At 38.9% G+C, this 23807-nt stretch overlaps 1 protein-coding gene across 2 annotated transcripts in view; it reads left to right on the top strand.

The window, feature by feature from the left end:
* LOC150107296 (uncharacterized) overlaps positions 1-23807 on the top strand; it is a 63086-nt gene that overhangs the window by 21798 nt on the left and 17481 nt on the right. The gene's annotated exons all lie outside the window — the stretch shown is intronic.

Raw genomic sequence — 23807 nt, 5'->3', positions numbered from 1 at the left:
AAAGATGAGCTTGAAATTTGGGATTTAGCCAACTAAATTGTATTCTTATTGGCTTAAACCATAATGCAAAATGATAGCACAACATGATAGAATTTTGTGCTGGCTGGGACATTGCCCAATTAAACATGGTCCCCATTGCTTTCATTAGGGAACCAGGATGACCAGCAAAAAAAGTCAGCTGCTAGAAATCTTGGAACATATCCTAACTCAACATGAACAGAATCCAAGATTGGCATCGTCAACATAAGAAGATCATTGGATGTTCAACATCTAAAGATGGCATCCATAAAGAAACATATGTCAGCAGCATGGAGGACTTCTGTACGAAAGTGTAGCTCTGCCTACGATTTTTCGCAATGGATGCGTTGCGGAAACTGCTATATGTATGCACCAAAAATGTGAAAGATTGTGGACTGTTTGGCTAAACAAGAAGAATGAAAATATTAACTAATGTGAACAGTGTCTAGATAGACTAGAACGATTAGAAATGGAAGCAAACGTCGGGACTGTAGAAGAAGAGCTTCAGCAGGAGTTCGGGAAAATGAAAAGCGATCTTCATCTCCTGTAAGAGGAATTGCCGGTAAGGAGGTTCAGGATATTAAGATTGAATTAAATGTGTTGAATAGAGAAATTAGGACTATGGAGATTACTTTAGCTAAAGTAACTAGAACAGGTTTGAGTAAGGGAGAGTCTTTGGTGAATGATGAAGTAACGAATAGTATGGAAGTGATTGAGAGTCAACAGAATGAAAGCACAAGAGGTCTAAAAGAAATGAAATGTGAAAGTTGAGGGAGTAAGTAAAAGAGTGTTGAGGGAAAGTAATGAAACTGGAATAGTCATGCTGAATAGTGTAGAAAATGAGTCTGTGAGTGACGCTTGTTTAGATTTGAATGAAGTTATGAGTGCTATGATATATGGTGATTCAATGATTACGGGTATGCTTGAGGAGTGCTTTTCTGGCGGAACAATAGAGAGAGAGTGAGAGAATGACTTTATCAATAAAGAGAGGGCATGATGCAGAAAAGATGATAGTTATGGTGGGTACAAATGACCTGAGTGGTAGTATTAATCAGGTAGCAAAAGATTTAAGAATATTGTTAGATATCGTGAAGAAGAAAAGTGTCAAAGGAAGGATAGCGTGTGTGTGCTGCCTCGTTTTGACAATTATGAGTTAAGTAGACCAGCGATGATAATGAATGATATGATTGCAAGAATGTGCAAAAATAGAGGTCTGGAATTTGTTGATGTCTGGAGTGTGTTTGAAGGCAAAAGACAGCTGTATGCAAGAGATGGGTTGCATCTGAACATGGAAAGTCATAAGCATTTGAAGAAGTTACTGTTTTCTGAACAAGTTGAAGTAATTGGGCAGGGAAACTAAAACTGAAAAGGTTGAGTGTAAGAGGGAGAAACTTACGCAGTGAATGTATATTTGTTGATCCTTTTTCGCAGAATAATTTGAAGAATAGAGTGGATAAAAATCAGCATGGGACTACTTAAATTAGTAGAATGTATCAATTCTAAAGCTGGTACAAGCACTAAAGGGAATCTGCAATTTTTGTATACTAATGCAAGAGGCATTTGAAATAAAAGGGAAGAATTTTTGGCATTAGTCAGTGCAATCTCACAAAACGTTGTAGGCATTAGTGAAACTTGGCTGTCAGCAGAAGATGTGGTTACTGGAATTGAATGTGGATAAAGTATTTTCAGGGAGGATAGAGAAGATAGAATGTGGGGAGGGGTACTGTTGATGATAGCTGATGAGTTGCAGCCAAAGAAAGTAGTATATCAAGAGGATAGACATGCGAATGATAGTTCATTTGAGGTGGTCTGGTGTGAACTAGTGACCAACGCAATCAAATATACAGTTGGTTGCTGCTATAGGCCAGGGTGTACAGGGGGGTTATATTGAATTCATGTATCAGCAAATTTGTGCAATGAGTGCAGAGTTAGTGATTATTATGGGGGATTTTAATTATGGTGATATCAATTGGAAGGAGGAAATAGAATTCATACACCTTCTAAGAGATAATTACTTGAAACACCCCATAATAATCACTAACTCTGCACTCAGCAGACATGGTGTGAGAGTGTTGGATTTGTCATAGGTTCACAAGACATATGCATAAGTAAGGTGTCCTCGTTACCTCCAATTAGTGAGAGTGATCATGTGGTATTGACTTGGGAGGTTGCAAAATTTGTGGATTTCTCTCTTAAGGAGTATATATGGAACTACAGATTAGGTAATTATAACAAGCTTCGGAGTGAGCTTACAGCTGTCCCATGGCAGAACATATTGCAGGGGAAAGATGTTAGTAGTGCATCGGGTGTAATCAGAGGGTATCTGAGGAAGGCAATATCAGAATGTATTCCCATGCTCAGGAAGACAAACAAGGTAGGCATTAGGTGGATGAGTAGTAGTTTCAGGCTTGATCTGCAAAAAAAGAAAATGTTATGGAGAATTTACAAGGAGAAAGGTGATCAGTACACCCATGAGCAGTACAAGGCTCAAGCTATAAAAGTTACCAGCATAGTAAGAAAAGCTAAATCAGATTATGAGAAGCCCTTAGCCAAGGAGATCAAGGGTAATCCCAAAGAGTTCTTCTGCTATGTGGCAAGTAAAAGGAAGAATGGATTTGGAAGGATAACCTTAGTGGCTGCTGGTAGTATTGAGGTGACCAATTCAGATGTAATAGTAGAGTTACCGAGTGATCACTTTTCCAAAAGTCTATCACTCAAGTGAGGATATCTCTGTACCTGTAGCAATAACTAATGTGAGAATTGAAATTAATAAATCAGAGGTACTTAGTATATTTAGGTATACTTAGAATGAGGTAGGTGATCAGTGGCGTGGCTCTGTGCTTGGGCTGTTATTGTTTAATTTGTACATAAAATAATATAGGAAATGGCTTGAAGGGAGATATTTAAATACAGACACTGCTGTAGGTTTAGATGGAATATCAGCTCGGGTGTTGCGTGAATATGCAAAGGAATTGTCAGCACCTCTTACTTGGTTATTTAACTTAAGTTTGAACTCTGGTATGGTCCCTAGGGAGTGGAAGGAAGGCAAAGTGGTTAGTTTGCTTAAAGGTGGCTCTAAGACTGTGGTAGTTAATTACAGACCAATTACCATCTTGGGAGTGGTGGTAAAAGTATTGAAAAAGTTGGTTAAGGACAGAATTCAAGAATGGATGGATCAGAATATGATACTCTATAGGGGCCAACATAGTTTTGTTAAAGATCGATCCTGCCTTAGCAATTTATTAACTTTTTATAATGGAATGATATCTGAGTTGGACAAGGGAAATGGCTACACAGTGATACTTCTGGATTTTGCTAAGGCTTTTGACAGGATACTCCATGGAATACTGTTTCACAAATTAGAGCAGATGGGGATGGATACTAAACTGGTGATATGGATAAGAGAATGGCTCATGGAGAGATACCAGAAAGAGTAGTGTATGGAGGAGCGGAGTCCAGTATGAGGCAGGTGACCGGTGGTGTGCATCAGGGCTCTGTTTATAGGCCGCTATTGTTTAATTTGTACATAAAATGATATATTCTAGTAGTAAGACTTATACGTTGGTTAGACATAACTGGTAATTAATTTACGGAATTAACAACGCATATAAAGTATATTAATTAAAGATAACTTTAATGAATCACTTCTATATTTCGGCAATGTCACATTGCCATCTTCAGGAACATAAAAATATGGTATGTGCACTAAGAAACTAACAAAGCAAATGAGGAAGAAAGTAAGAAACTAATTTTGTTCCTAAAGTCCTAATGGTGCCCTCTTGCGGGCTAATTCATTAAAGTTATCTTTAATTAATATACTTTATATGCATTGTTAATTCCGTAAATTAATTACCAGTTATGTCTAACCAACGTATAAGTCTTGCTACTAGAATCATGATCATCCACAGAGATGCAATCGCACGAAAGGCCCGTCAATACGGCAAATTGAGGTTGAAGATATCGAGGCAAATAAATCGTCTGACGTTCCTAAAACGCTGCTGGGATAACAAAGTGATCCCCAACTGTGTCAAATTGAAGCACCGTTTTACTTCCGAGAAAGCTCTACGCATTTATAACCGCACTAGCTTTGCCCTGTTAAGAGAACAAATTACCGCGACGCGCGTTCTCCTTGCCGACGAAAACAAAACCTTACGGGCGCTAGAGGAAGAGTTTTCTAACACACTCGGCCTTGATCTATGGTCTATACTTCATGACATCTCATGCACATCGGCAAGAAAGGAATTCGAAAAAATACGTAGTCGGCACGTGAAAAAATACGAAAACCTGACAAAGACTTCTACTTCTGTACCCCAGCCACCACTTAACACAGTAGTCAACCTCTCGTCGGCAGTTTTAAAGCCTGAAGCACTCACCGCACTTTCACGTGGTCACAATTTCGCCCTATCTCCTAAAAGGATACCTGCTGAAGAAATCATGATCCAAATAGAGCGTGGAATTCGCAACCTGCCTAACCATATCGCCAACAACGTGAGACTGGATGTAGTTGGTGTTCTCACTAAAGCCAAACCTCCAAAATCCAACTTATCCAAAAACGAATATACAGCCCTACAAGAATTAAAAAACAACAAAAAAATAGTAGTCACCAAAGCTGATAAGGGAAGCGCCACTGTGGTACTCAATCAAAAAGACTACAAAGGTAAGCTAAATTCTTTAATACGAGACCGTACTACTTACCTCCCCATTGAATATAATCTGACCAGCTCTCAGATTAGAACTATCCACAGACTCCTTAAGAAAGTCACTTCTTGGCCTGGGGAAGTCACCAACAAACTTAAACCTTATAACTCTAGACCCCCCCGATTATATGGACTCCCAAAAATACATAAACAAAATGTGCCATTGATTCCCCCACATATAAATTAGCCAAACATTTAGCCAAAACGCTCACACACTACACTGGCAACACACCATCACACATAAAAAAAAACTCGGCCCACTTTAAAGCCAGTATAGAAAACCTCACACTCCAACACACTGACATAATGGTCAGTTTTGACGTCTCCTCCCTATTCACTAATGTCCCACTCAAAGAAACCCTTGAGCTCATCCAAGCCAAGTTTCCTCCCGATATCTCAGCCCTATTTCAGTTCACAATGAACTCAGGCTATTTCGTTTGACAAGGAAAGTTCTACAAACAAATAGAGGGGACAGCCTTGGGTTCACCACTTTCCCCACCCTTGGCCAATTTCTTTATGGAGACATTTGAAGAGAAAGCCTTAAACTCCGCCCCACAAAAACCCACTATTTGGCTTCGTTATGTGGATGATGTGTTTGCTATTTGGCCACATGGCTCAGACACACTCCACTCCTTCCTAACACACTTAAACAACCAACATCCCAGAGTCCAGTTCACCTTAGAAAAAGAGGAAAACAACACCCTCCCCTTCCTAGACACTTTAATCACCCGCCAGCTTGATGGATCTTTGGTTTTCTCTGTTTACAGAAAACCCACCCACACTGGCAGATACATTCACCAGCAACCCCCCCCCTCACAACAATATGGGGTGATAAAAACACTATATAACAGGGCAAAATTAATCTGCTCAGATGACAAGGCCCTGACTATGGAACTAAACCACATCCTCAACACTTTCTTAGCCAATGGCTATAACCCCAAAAAAATCCAAAAAATACTAAAACCTGTAAACCACAACCCCCCTCCCTCCCTCCACAATAAAGACTACACCAAGTCTATCACTATCCCCTACATCCAGGGCACCTCTGAAAAAATAACTAATATCCTCAAAAAATATGACTTTACTTCCTGTTACAGACCATATAAAAAGTTGGCATCCCTTATCCGCTCTACCAAAGACCAACCACTTCCCCTAGACCTACCTGGTGTATACCAGGTCCCTTGCAGCTGCAAATTGTCCTACTTTGGCCAAACAGGCAGAACAACAAATATCAGGATTTCAGAACATCAAGACTACATCTGGTTTCACCAGTACAGCCGCTCTGGGCTGGCAGACCATGCCTTAGATACCCACCATAAAATTCGTTGGAAGAAAACAAAAATAATCCATCGCAGCAAGTTTAAATACGAAAGATTATTCAAAGAATCTTCAGCAGCGCTAAAAAACGTTCCTTACCTCAACAAATTTGGGTGCATGAAACTGCCCCAAATTTGGGAGACTTTCATTATGAGAACTTCAGCCCAACTGCCAAGACTACCAAATTAGCCCACAAGAGGGCACCATTAGGACTTTAGGAACATAATTAGTTTCTTACTTTCTTCCTCATTTGCTTTGTTAGTTCCTTAGTGCACATACCATATCTTTATGTTCCTGAAGATGGCAATGTGACATTGCCGAAATATAGAAGTGATTCATTAAAGTTATCTTTAATTAATATACTTTATATCCGTAAATTAATTACCAGTTATAAAATGATATAGAAATGGCTTGAAGGGAGATATTCAGTTGTTTGCTGATGATGCAAAGTTGGGTAGTGCAATAAAAAATCAAGCTGATGTTGAGAGTTTGCAGGATGATTAAATAAGCCGGAAAAATGGACAAAAGGTAATGGATGTCAGTTCACTGTGGAAAAGTGTAAGTTATGGATTTTGTGATTAAGAGATTACCAGCTGTGTACCACATTGATGTAATGGTACTCCAAGAGGCTAGGGACTTGGGGATGTTTGTGGATAGGCACATGAAGTTCAGAAGGCACATTGCTAAGGTGTAAAAGATTGCACATAGGTTATTGAAGAACACACTAACATCCAGAGATAGAGGTTATTATTCCCCTTTATAAGGCACTGATACTTCCACATTTGAATTACTGTGCTCAAGTCTGGTCACCTGGATTCCTTGGAGATGGGGGGGGGGAGGTTGTAGAGAAGGTCCAGAGGAAAGTAACTAAGTTGGTGAGTGATGTAAAAAATGCTCCCTGCACTGATAGATTGAGTGCTTGTGGATTGCAGAGGTTGGTTGATTGATAGGTGGAGAAGAGGGGGATATGATAGAAACATTTAAATCACTAAAAGGTTTTATAAGATTGATGCAGGGGAAATATTTCAGCCCTGTGATAGTGATGGAAGAACACGAGGTCATTTCTGGAAATTAAGGAAAAGTGTGATTAACAAGGGTGTGAGAACTAGATTTTTTGCTTGGAGGGTGGTGAACGAGTGGAATGCATTGCCTGACTCAGTTGTGAGTTCTTTGTCAGTAAATGAATTCAAGAAGAGGTATGATAGATATTGTTTTGATAGTTTGGGTCTCCTGTGATGAGTCTGCTGACTCCATGGAGATACCCTTAATAATAATAAAAGAAATGGAACTAGCGGAAGAATTGGATAAGTACTATTTCGACATGATAGGGGTTATTGAAACAGACAAAACAGCTTAGATCTTAAATAAAATGTTATATTCAGGTAATAAGAAAAAGAGGCTATGGAAGAGATATAAGGAGACAGGTGAAGAGAAGATTCATGAAGAATATAAGACACAGGCCAGAAGAGTGACTAGTGTGGTAAGGAAAGTGAAACTGGAATATGAGAGGAGATTGGCCCTAAGATCCAAAGAAAATCCTAGGGAATTTTTTAGCTATGTGGCCAGTAGGAGGAGAAATGAATGTGGAAGAATGATATTGTGGGATAAAAATGAGAATAGAGTGACTGATGGAGGACATAGTGGAATTGTTCAATGAACACTTTATTGGAGTATTTCATCCTAGAGGAGTCAGTTTTAATGCTAGAGGGATAGGGCTGGTTCAAGGTTTAGAGGTACAGGAGGAGAGTGTGTTTCAGATACTGAGTACTCTGGATGTCAGTAAAGCTGTTGGACTGGATGGTATTTCACCACGAGTTTTGAGAGAATGTGCTAGGGAACTGACAGTGCCTTTAACCTGGCTTTTCAATGAAAGTCTGGCTGCTGGAAAGGTGCCCATGGAATGGAAGGAAGGTAAGATAGTGCCATTGCATAAGGGTGGTAACAGACTGGAAGTGTCTAATTATAGACCAGTCTGTGTGTCATCAGTAGTTGTTAAGATCTTGGAGAAAGTAATGAAGGACCGTATACAGCATTGGGCAGATGAGGGTAATGTTATCTGTGAGAGTCAACATGGATTTGTGAAAGGGCATTCTTGTTTTAGCAATATGCTAGCCTTTTATAATAAAGTTACAAGAACTTTAGTTGAGGGAAAGGCATATACAGGGTGTTCGGGATAAATTTGACAGTTTCGTAAGGAAAAAGAAAATCTTCTTTGTATCTATTAAATTTAATGAATTGACAAAAAAACATTACAGGCAGAGTTAATTACAATACTATCAACAAGATTTACTCAAAATAACCACCATTAGCATCGATCACAGCTTCAATTCTGCTTCGGAACCTCGAACAAGCTGATGCTACAGTCTCCCTGGGAAGGGCCGCAAAAACTGTTTTAATTTTATCCATTAACTGGGCTTTTGTATTACTGGAAGTGCGATTGGTGTCTTTTTCAACTGCGCCCCATACAAAATAATCCATGGGGTTAAGGTCTGGGGAGTTTGGAGGCCAAACATTTGGACTGGTGAAGTCGTAGAAATTTTCAGACAACCATTTTTGACTTTTCCCAGAGGTGTGGCAAGGGGCCGAATCCTGCTGCCATACATACGGCCTACCATTGGCTACCCTTGTTATCCAGGGCTTGACTACAGTTAGCAACTCCACGAACAAAGCCCGAATTCCAATGCCAGGGTTCTTCAACACCTGTTCCTGCAGATTTGCGAGGAATTCTGCTGTACAAACGCAATCAGATCGTCTGCTAGGGATCTTTCTTCTTGCTACATCCTCGTAGTCACCATTGCAAGTCTCTAGTTCATGCCTGATTGTTTTTACTGTATTCAGGGAGCATTGGGCAGCAGTCGTAATATCCTTATTTTGATGGCGGGCACGAATCATCATGATACAAGTTATTCTCTTCCATGATTCAGGTGGGTTCCAGCTATCCATCCTTTCTGACATCTTGTATATGAATGAAGAAGGGTCCAAACTTTTAAATGAAGAGAAGTGTGTGTTAATACATGTAACTTACGGAAAAATATAATTAATTATAAATATGTCAAATTTATCCCGAACACCCTGTACTGCAATTTTCTTAGCCTTAGCGAAGGCATTTGACAGGGTGCCAGATGATAAGCTGATATTTAAGTTGCAGCACATGGGTCTGAATGTCAGATTGGTCAACTGGATTCAGGATTGGCTGTCTGATAGGTATCAGAGAGTTGTGTATGATGGAGTAGTTTCGAGGAGGCAGAGGGTTACAAGTGGGGTCCCACAGGGCTCGGTACTAGGACCTATATTGTTTAACTTTTATATCAATGACATTACCAGTGGATTGCAAGGGGATATTCAGTTGTTTGCGGATGATGCGAAGCTGGGAAGGATTATTAGTAATAGTGCAGATGTGGTAGCCCTGCAAGAGGATTTAAATAAGCTAGATAGATGGGCAGATGAATGGGACTATCAGTTTAATGCAGCAAAATGTAAGGTCTTGAAGTTTGGGAAACATCGATGGGATGCTGCATACTCTATGGGAAGAGTTATACTGGAGGAAGTAGGGGGAGACAAGAGATCTGGGGTTGATGATTGATAGAAACCTGAAGTTTAGGGGACATATTGCAAAGGTGGTGAAGGTAACACAGAGGATTGCTGCAATTATGAGAAGGACACTGACCTGCAGAGATAAGAGGGTTATCGTTCCATTGTATAAGTCTCTGATCAGACCACACTTGGACTATTGTTCTCAGAATTCTAGTAGCAAGGCTCCTTGCCGACGTAAACAAAACCGTACAGGCGCTAGAGGAAGAGCTTTCGAATACACTCGACCGTGATCTTTGGACGATACTTTATGATGTCTCATGCGCATCGGCAAGAAAAGAGTTCGAAAAAATACGAAGTCGGCACTTGAAAAAATACGAAAACCTGACAAAGAATTCTACTTCCCTACCACAGCCGCACACTTAACACAGTAGTCAACCTCTCGTCTGCAGTTTTAAAGCCTGAGGCACTCACTGCACTTGCACGTGGTCACAATTTTGCCCTAGCTCCTAAAAGAATACCTGCCAAAGATATCATGATCCAAATAGAACGTGGGATTCGCAACCTGCCTAACCATATTGCCAACAACGTCAGACTGGATGTAGTCGGTGTTCTTACGAAAGCCAAACCTCCAAAAACCAACCTATTCAAAGACGAATATTCAGCCCTACAAGAAATGAAGAATAACAAAAAAATAGTAATCACCAAAGCGGATAAGGGAAACGTCACTGTGGTGCTAAATCAAAAGGACTACAAAGGTAAGCTTAATGCTTTAGTAGTAGACCGTACCACTTACCTCACTATTGAATATAATCCTACCAGCTCTCAGATTAGAACTCTCCACAGACTCCTTAAGAAAGTCACTTCTTGGCCTGTGGAAGTCACTAACAAACTAAAACCTTATAACTCTAGACCCCCCCCCCCGATTATATGGACTCCCAAAAATACATAAACAAAATGTGCCATTACGTCCCATAGTGGATGGCATTGATTCCCCCACATATAAATTAGCCAAAACGCTCGCACACTATACTGGCAACACACCATCACACATAAAAAACTCAGCCCACTTTAAAGCCAGCGTAGAAAACCTCACACTCCAACACACTGACATAATGGTCAGTTTTGACGTCTCCTCCCTATTCACTAATGTCCCACTCAAAGAACCCTTAGAGCTCAGCCAAGTTTCTTCCTGATATCTCAACCCTATTTCAGTTCACAATGAACTCAGGCTATTTCGTTTGGCAAGGAAAGTTCTACAAACAGATAGAGGGGACAGCCATGGGTTCACCACTTTCCCCACCCTTGGCCAATTTCTTTATGGAGACCTTTGAAGAGAAAGCCTTAAACTCCGCCCCACAAAAACCCACTATTTGGCTTCGTTACGTGGATGATGTGTTCGCTATTTGGCCACGTGGCTCAGACTCACTCCACTCCTTCCTAACGCACTTAAACAACCAACACCCCAGAGTCCAGTTCACCTTAGAAAAAGAGGAAAACAACACTCTCCCCTTCCTAGACACTTTAATCACCCGCGAGCTTGATGGATCTTTGGTTTTCTCTGTTTACAGAAAACCCACCCATACTGGCAGATACGTTCACCAGCAATCCCCCCCCCCCTCACAATAATATGGGGTTATAAAAACACTATATAACAGGGCAAAATTAATCTGCTCAGATGACAAGGCCCAAACTACTGAACTAAACCACATCCACAACACTTTCTTAGCCAATGGCTATAACCCCAAAAAATTCCAAAAAATACTCAAATAAACCACAACCCCCCTCCATAATAAAGATTGCACCAAATCTATCACCATCCCCTACATCCAGGGCACCTCTGAGAAAATAACCAATATCCTCAGAAAATATGACCTTACTTCCTGTTACAGACCATATAAAAAGTTGGCATCCCTTATCCGCTCTACCAAAGACCAACCTCCCCCTAGACCTACCTGGTGTATACCAGGTCCCTTGCAGCTGCATATTGTCCTACTTTGGCCAAACAGGCAGAACAGCAAATATCAGGATTTCAGAACACAAAGACTACATCCGGTTTCACCAGTACAGCTGCTCAGCCCTGGCAGACCATGCCTTAGATACCAACCATAGAATTCGTTGGAAGAAAACAAAAATAATACACCGCAGCAAGTTTAAATACGAGAGATTATTCAAGGAATCTTCGGCAACTCTAAAAAACGTTCCTAACCTCAACAAATTTGGGTGCATGAAACCACCCCAAATTTGGGAGACTTGCATTTTGAGAACTTCAGCCCAACTGCAAAGTCAAATTAGGGCTACCAAATTAGCTCACCAGAGGGCACCATTAGGACTTTAGGAACAATATTAGTTTCTTGCTTTCTTCCTCATTTGCTTTTGTTAGTGCCTGCGTGCACATACGATAACTTTATGTTCCTGAAGATGGCAACGTGACGTTGCCGAAATATAGAAGTTATTTATTAAAGTTACCTTTAATTAATATACTTTATATGCGTTGTTAATTCCATAAACTAATTACCAGTTACCTATTTTTCTCAGATTTGGTCCCCAGGATTTGAAGGGGATAAATTAACTGTGGAAGGTATACAAAGACGGATGACAAAGATGGTTTCAGGAATGTACAAGCATAGTTATGAGGATCGGCTGAGGGAATGTGGACTACAGAGTTTGGTGGATAGAAGAAGGAGAGGTGATATGATTGAGACTTTTAAACTGTTGAGAAGTGGTTATAGGGTTGACACTGGGGAGTTCTTTCGCTTGGTTGAACAGCGGTAAGGAGTGATGACAAGAGGCCATCCCTGGATGTTACGAAAGGAAACTGTGAGCAAGAGGGTAAGGAGTGGTTTCTTTGTGTGGAGGGTGGTTGAACTGTGGAATGCATTTCCTGATGGAGTGGTGGGAGCCAGAATGGTCAATGAGGTTAAGGAGTGGTATGATAGACTTTGTGTTTCTTAAGGGGGGGACCTCCCCTCGATGAGTCTTGACAGACTTTATGTTCTTAGAAAGGACCTCCCACGATGAGTCTTTTGACTCCATGGAGGCCTGAATAATAATAATAATCAGAGAAAAGGAGTAGCACCAGTATTCAACACTAAATATGAAAACTGCAGGTGGTATCAAATATAGTGATGTGGGCAAATAGAATAGACTGGGCAAAGCTATTAATAATAATAATGGTAGGTACCTGTTGGATTTCTGTTCATAATATGGACTAGTTATTATGAATACCATGTTCCAACATAAAAATGTGCACAAATTCACATGGAGAGAACATTCAAGAAATAAGAAATCTTATTGGTTATGTTATAGTTGATAGAGATGTTTTTTCCACTAGTTCAGGACATGAGTATAGAGAGATTTGAAATTGGAAGTATCACTGTTTAATTTTGAGCAAGATAAAATTGAATTTCTTATTGAAAAGATTAGTGTTTAAGAAAGTTTTATAAAATGAATCAAAGGTGAGCAGCTTTCAGAGATGAACTGTAGACTCAAATACGAGGGTAGTCTGAAGGTTCTCAGCCTCGACCATAGATGGCAACACTATTGGCATAATTTTTTTTTTTCTAAGTTGGTACATCTGTCATAAGCATCCATGTGAAATTGCAAGTCATTCTATCAAGTAGTTTGTCTTATACAACTGTCTGAAGCAAAAGTGTTGTCTGTATTCCTTGAAATGGATAAAATTGAGTATTGTGCAGTTATAAAATTCCTTCTAAAAGAAGGTTTAATCCCATGGAATGGATGATATTCGACCAGAAATGCTCAAATATGAAGGTGTAAATTTTTATAGACTGCACTGCATAGTTCAAAAGGTCTAGTCAGAGGGTCAAATTCTGGATGATTCGGTGGGGCTCTCATGGTGCCCATCTGTTAAAAGAGAAATGGGACTGAGTGCTGGAGTTCCAGAAGAGCATCCCCTGCTGAGTGTTCCTGGTAGGCTTGGGCAAGTATACTTGAGAAACAAGCTAAGAAAAATTGTGGAAGGGAAGCTTGGTGAGGAATGGGCTGGAGTCGGACCAAATTGAGGTTGTTTATGTCCAATTTTCACTTTAAAACAAATAGTTGAGAAATCATGAAAATACGATGGTGGTCCGCAAAGTTCTCAGCCTCGACCATAGATGGCAACACTATTGGGAAGATTTTTTTTTCTATGTTGGTACATCTACCATAAACATCCATGTGAAATTGCAAGTCATTCTCTCAAGTAGTTTGTTTTATGCAGCTGTCTGTATCCCTTGAAATGGATAAAATTAAGTATCGTGCAGTTATAATATTCTTTGTAAAGGAAGGTTTAACGCCAAAACAAATCATTCGAAGTTTATAAAGGTTTATGAGCACTCTTCTCCTTTGTTTTTGACAATTAAGAAATGGGCTGCCGAGTTTAAACGAGACCATACCAGCCTTGAAGATGATCCACGTGAAGGACATCCAAAAAGTGCAACAACACCAGAAATCATTAATCAAGTGCATGGTATGGTGTTGGATGACCAGCGAGTGAATCACAGTGTGTGAAATTGTTGAGACTATAGGCATTTCAAAAGAATGTGTAGGATGTATTTTGCATGAAGAATTGCAAATGAAAAAGCTTTACCAAGATGGGTGCCATGCTTGCTCACAGCAGATCAACAACACACTCGCATGAAAATCTCTGAACAGTGCAGTGCAGTGCTTGGAGGGTTTTAACAAGAATATAACTGATTTTGTGCGTCAATTTATTACTATGGATGAGACTTGGATTCAGCATTACACACCAGAATCCAACCAGCAGTCAAAACAGTGGACAGAAACCGATTTTTCAGCGTCAAAGAAGACAAAGTCGATTCCATCAACAGGAAAGGTCATGCCATCGGTGTTTTGGGATGTGCATTTTGTTTATTAATTATCTTGAAAAGGGTAAAACAATAACCGGGGAATATTATTCCGATCTTTTAACCATACTAGAAGAAATATTTCGTGAGAAAAGAACCGGTTTGCAGAAGAAAAAAACCATCTTTCATCAGGACAATGCTCCTGCCCACAAAGGTATTTTGGCAATGGGAAAATTAAGGGATCTACACTATGAATTGTTGGAACACCCACCCTATTCCCCAAATTTGGCTCCTTCTGACTTCTATCTCTTCCCAAAACTAAAACTCTTCCTCGCTGGTCAGCTTTTTTTTTTCTTCAAATCAAGAGGATGATTGTAGCTGTAACGGGGTATTTTGCAGATCTTACTGAGAACCACTACAGGGATGGGATAATGGCACTGGTGCATTGCTTGAATAAATGTATTAGTTTTAAGGGAGAAAAATAATTTTAAAATTATAAATTTGTGTTTTCATTATTAGGCCAAGAACTTTTCAGACCACCCTTCATACACAAACATCATTATTTATACAGGAACTCCATGGAGTTCCTGTATAAACTGTTGTTCACTGTTGTTGTTGTTGCACTCACAACCACCTCTGGCAATCCACTCCACTCATTCACCACTCTTAAATAAAGAACTTAGTCTGCACACCTTTACTAACCACACTCTTGGACAACTTAAAAGCGTGACCCCTTGTTTTTCTCCTACTCCCACTGTATAGAATCCCTTTAATAACTTATATCCCCTCTCTTCTCCTCCACCTGTCAGCTGAACTCTGCAACCCACACCACTCCTTCAATCTATATTCACATTATTCAAGAAAATGTGAGAGTTTGAAAACAAGAAACAAGCTTGGAGATTCATTGATTGATTCAACCAGAGAGGCATGTGGTGGTGATGTCTACAAGGATAGGAAAATCAGAAATCCATAGTGAACCCCAGGAAGCTAAATAGGAAAGGAAATTAAAAGAAGAAAGCAAATCAAGCATTCTTGGCATGTATTGTCAACTTTTTCTCTTAGACAATACAGAGAAAAATATGTAAGAAAGTGATGCTGTGTAAAAATTAGTTAACCACGCTACTGACCAGGACGTACATATATATATATACATCCAAGTTACTATGGATGCGAAGTGCATATTAAAATTGTAATGCCATTGATATTACATTGAAGTATATGATTGATACGAAACGTATATGGATGCAGATTTGATCCATAATGGCTGGTAAGGTGGTTAAACAAAAGTTATGGGAAGATTCTGGCAAGGACATAGAAAATAAATATCTGGAAGGTAACAAAATATTCCACAGGTTATTTGAAGAGCTTAGAAATGGAGAAAAGAGTGCTGTAAAAGGAATCAGATGAATAAAATTTACATGAAAACTGAAGATATAGAGTAATTACTTAGAAAGATTGCTAAATGAAATAGGCAGTGACAGCAAGGGAGTTGAAAACATTAAGAGGAATACATATAATTACTTGAAGTAGAAAAATCCATCAAAAACCTGAAATGTAGAAAGGAGTAGATGATATTGGACCAGAAATGCTGTTATATAGATGTATAAAAGTGTTAGTTGCTACACTGCATAATTCAGAAGATCTGGTTAGAGTTAGATTTCAAATGATTGGAGTAGAGCTCTCATAGTACCCTTCTATAAAAAAAAAAAGAGGGGTGGGGGGAATAAAATTGAATGTAAGAATTACAGAGGTCTTGGAGCAAAAGCAATGAAATTGCTTTTGCTTGAAGATTATATGGCCATCCTAAATTTCATAAAGAAATTGTGCCATTAAGACCATTTGTGAACTGCATAGGTTGTCCTACATATAAAGTCTCAAAATACTATCTAATTTGCTTTCTGCATTTACTGGAAATTCAGTTTCTTTCATAAAACATTTAATACATTTTAAGAATCAATTTCAGGATTATTCTTACAATCCACAGTACGATTGAATTATTATTATTATCCTAAAACCCCATGGAGTCACAGACTCATCAAGGTGGTCCCTTTTTTTCATACACACAGCCTTAAACACATTCAAATTCTCTGCAGACACCATGCTCTCAGGTAATGCATTTCAGTCATCTGTGCTGGCTCTAGGGGTACTAGTGCCCCAATGCAATTTTAAGTTGAGTTCCTGTTACTTTTTTTTTTTTTAATGTACTAAGTAAGATTTAAAGGTTAAAAAATCAGAACACATATTTTTATGTAAAATTGTGTACTTTGAAAATACATGTATGAACCTCCCAGCTGGCCATGACAGGGTGTGTTTCGTGAGAATAGAAAGGGTAAAAAGGGAGGGGGGAGTGCTAGAGATGATAGAGAAAGAGTTATGTCCATACAAAGTAGAAATGCAAGAGGGAAATAGCGGCAGTGATTTTGAGGCAGTATGGTGTGAGATTGAGGTAAACAGAATGAAATTTTTAGTTGGATGTTGTTATAGACCTAGTAATATGGATGGTAGTGACCATGAAATGCATAATCAAATTAGCAAAGCAAATAAGAAAAGATTGATCATATGAGCAATTTTAATTATGGCAGTTATAAACTGGGATGATGATGATGAGATAGCAACAGAAAGTAAACAAAATGAGTTTCTTGAGTTTTTGAGCAGCAGCTACCTCAGACAGATATAACAGAGGGCACACAGAGAATTTGAGTGTGTTTAAGGTGCGGTATAATGAGCTGTGTGTATGACGAAAAGATCTCCTGGATGAGTCTTTGGCTCCATGGTGTCTTGGGATAATAATAATTATTAAGAGAGCCAATCATCAATCCAATCCACTAACCTGATAACCAAATCCATGTGATGCAACTTAAAAATCAATTGTCATGTAACACCCTGTCAAATTCCTTGGAAAAATCAAGAAAAATGAAGGTGTATTCCTTACCAAGAGTGCCCCTTAACAAATACATACTATATGTAAATATTACCCTCATCTGCCCAATTCTGTATATGAGTTCTTACCAATTTCTTCAAAATCTTAACAACTACAGAAGAAATACAAACAGGTTTATAGTTTGATACCTCCATTCTGCTACTACTACTATCCTTATGCAATGGTAATATCTAACCCTCCTACCACTCTCTAGGAACCTGCTCATTGCAAGACTTGCATTAAACAGTCAAATTAACGGCTGTCCCATAGTACTTTTTCTTAAAACACATGATGAAATTCCATCTAGTTCCCCTCTTTCACTTCTGACAGTTCATAACTCATTGTCCTTCTAGGAATAAAACTTGTAGTACCAGGATGGAACACTTTAGTAAAGCAATCATTAAATAGCTCAACAATGTCACCTGACTTTGAATCATTAAATAGCCCATCTCTCCCCAACATGACAATCTGTCTGCTGTCATTTTTCCACTCCTTACACTATTAATCACTTTCCTAGCCTGAGCCTTATATTCCTCATGCAACTGCTCTCCACCTCTCTTCATATGCCTTCCATAATCTTTTTCTTCTGCAATTCCCTTTTTATTCCTTCTCTCATTGATTTAACTCCAAATTGGTTTATCTTTTTTTTTTTTAATATTTTTTTAATATTATTTAATATCTCCCATGGACTAACGACCTCTCTTCCTTAAATTCTTTCATCCATTGTATTATTGCAAGCTGGTTTCTATTATACTCACCTTCCTTATAATTCCACATTACTTCCTTCTGTTTTGATCAGTGTCGGCTTATACATAAGCACTGCAACATTGCAACAACCCCAAGGAAAAAATGCAAAAATTAAATTAAATTTAAATAATAACTTCTTATTTTTGCATTAACAGGTTCTTGACTGTTAAAGGTTACAGTTTATATTTTGACATTGATTTAATAGTTAATAATTGGAATTGTTTGATAAATGCTTTAGATTATGAAACAAATGCACTACGATCGAGCACAGTGTCGGAATTATCATGTTCATTCAGTTGCTGCCAGACTTACCGATATTCGTTTGCAATTGTCTCTGCACATAACAAATGAATTCGACTGCTTGCTGAGTAGGGTCACCACAGATAAATTGTATGCTTATGCACATTATTTCTGTGAGATATGAAACTTTTATTATTGATGTGCGTTCGTGGTGAGAGTGAAATATTTTTGGTAAATCTTATTTTATTTATGGATTTTATTTTCAAATAATATTTTTAATTTCATCATCATCATCAAATTCCTGCCATGTACCCTCAAGGGGTGTACAGGATATGACAGTACTACATGAAAAAATTACATCATTACTAACTTCCTATCTACAATTTTCCTCCAAATCAGTCTGTTACTTGTCAAGACTCCAACATTATTAGATCTTATATTTCTATCGTCTAAGGCACTTTGTACCGTATCAATCCACCTATATCTTGGTCTTCCTCTGGGTCGTTTTCCTGCCAACCTGGCAGAGAACACTTGTTTTGCTAATCTTTCCTCTCCCATTCTATTTAAGTGACCATACCACCTGAGATTAGCTCTGCTAACGCATTCCTGGATGCTGACAATGTCGAGTTCTTTCCTAATATCCTCATTTTTAATATGATATTGCCATTGATGCCATCTGTTCACGCCTATAATCTTTCTCAGGACTCTCATATCTGCGGTCTCTAGTCTTTGGTCAAGTATTTTACTTCTGACCCAGCTCTCAGATCCATAAGTTAAAACTGGTTTGAACACTGTCTTGTATACAGCTAATTTAGTGTTCCGACTAATTTCTCTCTTATTCCATATGAATTTATTCAATTGGCTTCCCACCATACCAGCTTTGCTGATTCTGTTGTCTATTTCTATATTTAATTTACCATCTTGGTAAATCGTGCCTAAGTAGCTGAAATGTTTTACTTGTTCCACAGGTTCTCCATTCACAACACAGTTGACATTTTCAATGATTCTGCCTATTTTCATTGTCTTTGTCTTTTTATTGCTGACCTTCATACCATATCTATTACAACAGCTATTCAATTTAGTCAGAGAATCTTGCAGACTTGTTGTGGATTTATTTAGAAGTATAACATCATCCGCATAAAGCAAAGAGCTGACATTAACATCTCCAATTTTGATATCAGGTTTAATACCACTTTCCTTCATAATGTGATCCATATAGATAATGAATAACAGAGGGGATAATGTACATCCTTGTCTCACACCAGATTTAACATTAAACCATCTTCCTGTACTTCCTTCAATTCTAACTGCTGACTTACAACTCAAATAAAGACTAAGTATTGCTTGATATAATGCCCCATTGACACCATATAACTGCAGCGTATTGAATAGCTTCTCTCTTGGCACCTTGTCATATGCCTTTTCCAAATCGACAAAACTTAAATACAGATCTTTGTTATATTCCCATGCTTTCTCGACTATTTGTCGTAAAGTGAAGATCTGATCCTGACAGCCTCTATTTGGCCTGAATCCAGCTTGTTCTTCACCAAGCTTTTCTTCCACAATTCTTCTCAACCGTTTCTCAAGTATACTTGCATAGATCTTGCCAGGAACACTCAAGAGGGAAATACCTTTGTAATTCTCACATTCAGTTTTATTTCCCTTTTTATATATGGGTACTATGAGAGCTCTACTCCGATCATCGGGAATTCGTCCCTCTGTCCAGGCTTACTGAACTATGCAGTGCAGCCACTGTAAGACTTTTATACCACCATACTTCAGCATTTCTGGTCAAATATCATCTACTCCTGCTGCTTTTCCACATTTCAAACCTTTGATGGCTTTTTCTACTTCAAGTATGGATATGTATTCCTGACTGCATGCCTGGTCAGTATTTTTTACCACCGTGCTGCCATCGCTGCTTGTTTCATTTAGCAGTTTTTCAAAGTAATTACTCCATACTTCAAGGATATCTTTTTCTCCTGTTTTCATGTCACCTTTATCATCTCTAACTCCTTTTACAGCACTCTTTCCTCCATTTCTAAGTTTCTTCAACAACCTCCAGAATATTTTGCCACCTTCTTGATATTTATTTTCTATATTCTTGCCAAAGTCCTCCCATGACTTTTGTTTAGCTAGTTTTACACAGTGTTTATCTTTCTTACATTTGTCTCTGTATTCTGTAAGAGTAAAAGCTGACTTATTTGCCAGGAACTTTTGATATGCTTTCTTCTTTTCCTTCACTGCCTCTTTAACTTCCTGTGTCCACCAGGGAGTTCTGATTTTTTTATCCTTGCAGACAACCTCACCACATGCCTCTCTGGCAGAATCAATCAATGTTTCCTTCAGAGTTTGCCACTGAATCTCCAAGGTTTGATTCCTGTTCTCAAACTCTTTCATTTTCTTTTCAATAATCTTACTGTATTTTAGTCTACAGTTCACATCTGAGAGCTGCTCAACTTTTATTCGCTTTAAAACTTTCTTACATGTTATTCTTTTCAATATGAAATTCAATTTTATCCCGCTCAAGACTAAATAGTGATCACTTCCAATTTCAAATCCTCTGTACACTCTGGTGTCCTGCACCAGGGAGAAAACATCACTATCAACAATAACATAGTCAATGAGACTTTTCTTATTCCTTGCCTCTTCTCCCCATGTGAATTTGTGCACATTTTTATGTTGGAACATGGTGTTAGTAATAACCAGTCCATGTCCTGAGCAGAAATCCAACAGATATATGCCATTATTATTAGCTTTGCTCTTTTCTCCAAATTTTCCCAAAATATTTTTGTATGTCTCACAATCATTTCCTACTCTGCTATTTAGATCCCCAACAAGGACCAACTTTTCCTTTTTCATTGTGTCAGTTGCATTTTCTAAAGTGTCAAAAAATTCTTCCACTTCTACCTTAGTAGAACCTTCTGTGGGACCATAGGCACAAATAAGTCTCATTGTCCAGTTCCCCATTCTCATATTTGCCCACATTACTCTACTTGAGACTGACTGCCATTCAAGAAGATTAGCCTCGTATTTTGTGTTGAATACTATGGCTACTCCTTCTTTTCCTTGATTGTCATTGCCTGAGTATAGCATTTTGTATTTATTGCTCAGAAAGATCTCACCAGTTTTTGTCTTTTTTGTTTCAGTCACCCCTCTTATGTCGATCTGGTACTTATCTAATTCCTCAGCTAGCTCCATTTCTTTGCCATTCAGGCTTCTTACGTTGATAGTACCGATCTTTAACTCTGGTGATGTTGAGTTGGGGTTTGTTTTCAGATTTGTTCCAGTAGCTGACTTTTCGCTGTTCGCCCTGGTTCCCTGGTGAAAACAACGGGGGCCTTGTTTAACTGGGCGATGCCCAGCCGGCATGAAATTTTGTCATGTTGTACCATCATTTTTTATTTTGCTTTAACCAATAAGAATACAATTTGGTCGGCTAAATCCCAAATTGCCAGCCCATCCTCGTTCGTTCAGTATCAAAGTAGATACCCAACAGGGTGCACCACGAGAATGTGAGGATTGGACATTAGGTCAGAAGCCCTGGTCGGTTCTCCGCATTCCTTTAAAGGCTATGTGGAGGTCTCCTCTCAGTTATACAGCTTTGACCCTTAATTTTTAATATGTAAATTTACTTATTAATAAATTGGTTACTGATTAGGAAAAAATGAATCATTTTTCTTATTTTGTATATGCAGCACAACCACTTCAAATTTTCACTGGCTGTCACTGGTTTTGATGCCTATTCATCCTCTAAGCCAGGACTACATGGTCAATCTCACCATTGGGGGCAAGTATGGCATCTCAGTCACAATCAGATCCTCTGATGCTATGATGAAATCCAGAACTCTAGATCAGTTTATAAAATGCCAAATTAAATATTGAAATAGACAACAGAATTAGCAAAGCTGGTTTGAAGTCTACTGAATAAATATATATGGAATAAGAGAAAAGTCAAAACACTAAACTTAGTTGTATGTAAGACAGTGTTTAAACCAGTTTTAACTCGTGTATTTGAGACTTGATTTTGAAATATAACACTTTATCAAAGACTGGAGAAAGGGGGAAGAAATCACTTCCTTAAGAGGGAACATCATAAGGAAGTGATAAATTGTAAGGTAATCCCAACAGATCAATTATGATCAATTAGAAACAAAGGAAGGACAGAGAAAAATGTATCAATTAGCAAAATGTAGAAATAAGGCATCAAAGGACATGTACATGTGAGGCAGACAAAGACTCTGGAGGGAGAGTATTAAGGAGGGATGTGGATATAAGAAACAGATGGAGAATATACTTTGAAGGACTTTTGAATGAGTAAAATGCAAGGACTCACAGAGAAATGGGTACCTTATGAAGGGATGGTGCAGAACATCAGTAGAATTGAAGTGAAGGAGGCCATGAAGAGGATGAAGAATGGAAAATCGGTGGGCCCTGACAGGATCCCAGTGGAGGCATGGAAGGCACTGGGGAAAGAGGGAATTGTCCTGCTGTGGGATCTGTTCATAAAAGTTTGCCAACAGGAAAATATACCTGAGGAGTGGAGGGAAAGTATGCTTGTCTCCATCTACAAGGATAAAAGGGATGCACAAGACTGTATGAATTACAGAGGAATAAAGTTGATGTCCCACACAATGAAAATACTAGAAAGGGTTCTTGATGGAAAATTGAGGAAAGAGGTGGAGATTGCAAAGGAGAAATTTGACTTCATGCCTGGTTGATCAATGACAGATGCTATCTTTGGGTTACAGCAGATGATGAAAATTTTTGAGTGAAAAAACAGGAGTTACATCTGGTGTTTATTGATCTGGAGAAAGCATACGATAGAGTGCCAAGGCAAGAAGTCTGGAAGTGTCTGAGGGAGAAGAAGGTACCGGAGAAATATGTCCGGTTGGTGCAGGAGATGTACAGAAATGTGACAACAAGCGTTCGGACCTGCCTGGAACAGACAGAAAATTTTCAAGTGACAGTTGGCTTGCATCAAGGGTCAGCATGAAAAGAAAAAATTAAAAAGAAACTGAAAAGAAGGTGGAAATTACTGGAAGAGAGAGGTATGAGACTGAGCAAAAGTAAGACAGAGTATATGTGTTGCAAAGTGGATGGCGACCAGGAGACAGATCTCGACTGATTTTCTGATTTTCCCTTTCAGTCGTTTCTGACTGTAGGTGACTTTGTAGGCATTGCCCACAAAGTATTCCTGGTGCGATTTTTACAGGGTAGTTCACCATTGCTTTCCCCAATCCCCAATTTTATCTGGGCCGTGGACCAGCATATGGCTGGGACGTATTCGTGACTGCAATCCATGCATGTTCACGGGGCTGGTTTGCCTGTTCTGGGGGACGAAAAACACGAGTTTCCAGGTGAAAAAACCCCCACCTCCCTTTGAGACCAGCTAACTCACCTTTAGTTGAAAGAGACCAGATAAAGGTTCCACACGTCACTTACAGGGAATCGAACCCAGGTCTTTCTGAACAAAGGGCTTTGTCTATACTAACTGAGCTACAGAGGCTCTGGATCTAGAGCTGGAAG

Source organism: Typopeltis vanoorti, chromosome 4 (assembly GCF_054136105.1).
Source record: "Typopeltis vanoorti isolate ZY-2024b chromosome 4, IOZ_Tvanoo_1.0, whole genome shotgun sequence".
Classification (NCBI taxonomy): domain Eukaryota; kingdom Metazoa; phylum Arthropoda; class Arachnida; order Uropygi; family Thelyphonidae; genus Typopeltis; species Typopeltis vanoorti.
The sequence above is the reverse complement of the archived record's forward strand: the minus strand, read 5'-3'. Positions and strand labels throughout refer to the sequence as shown.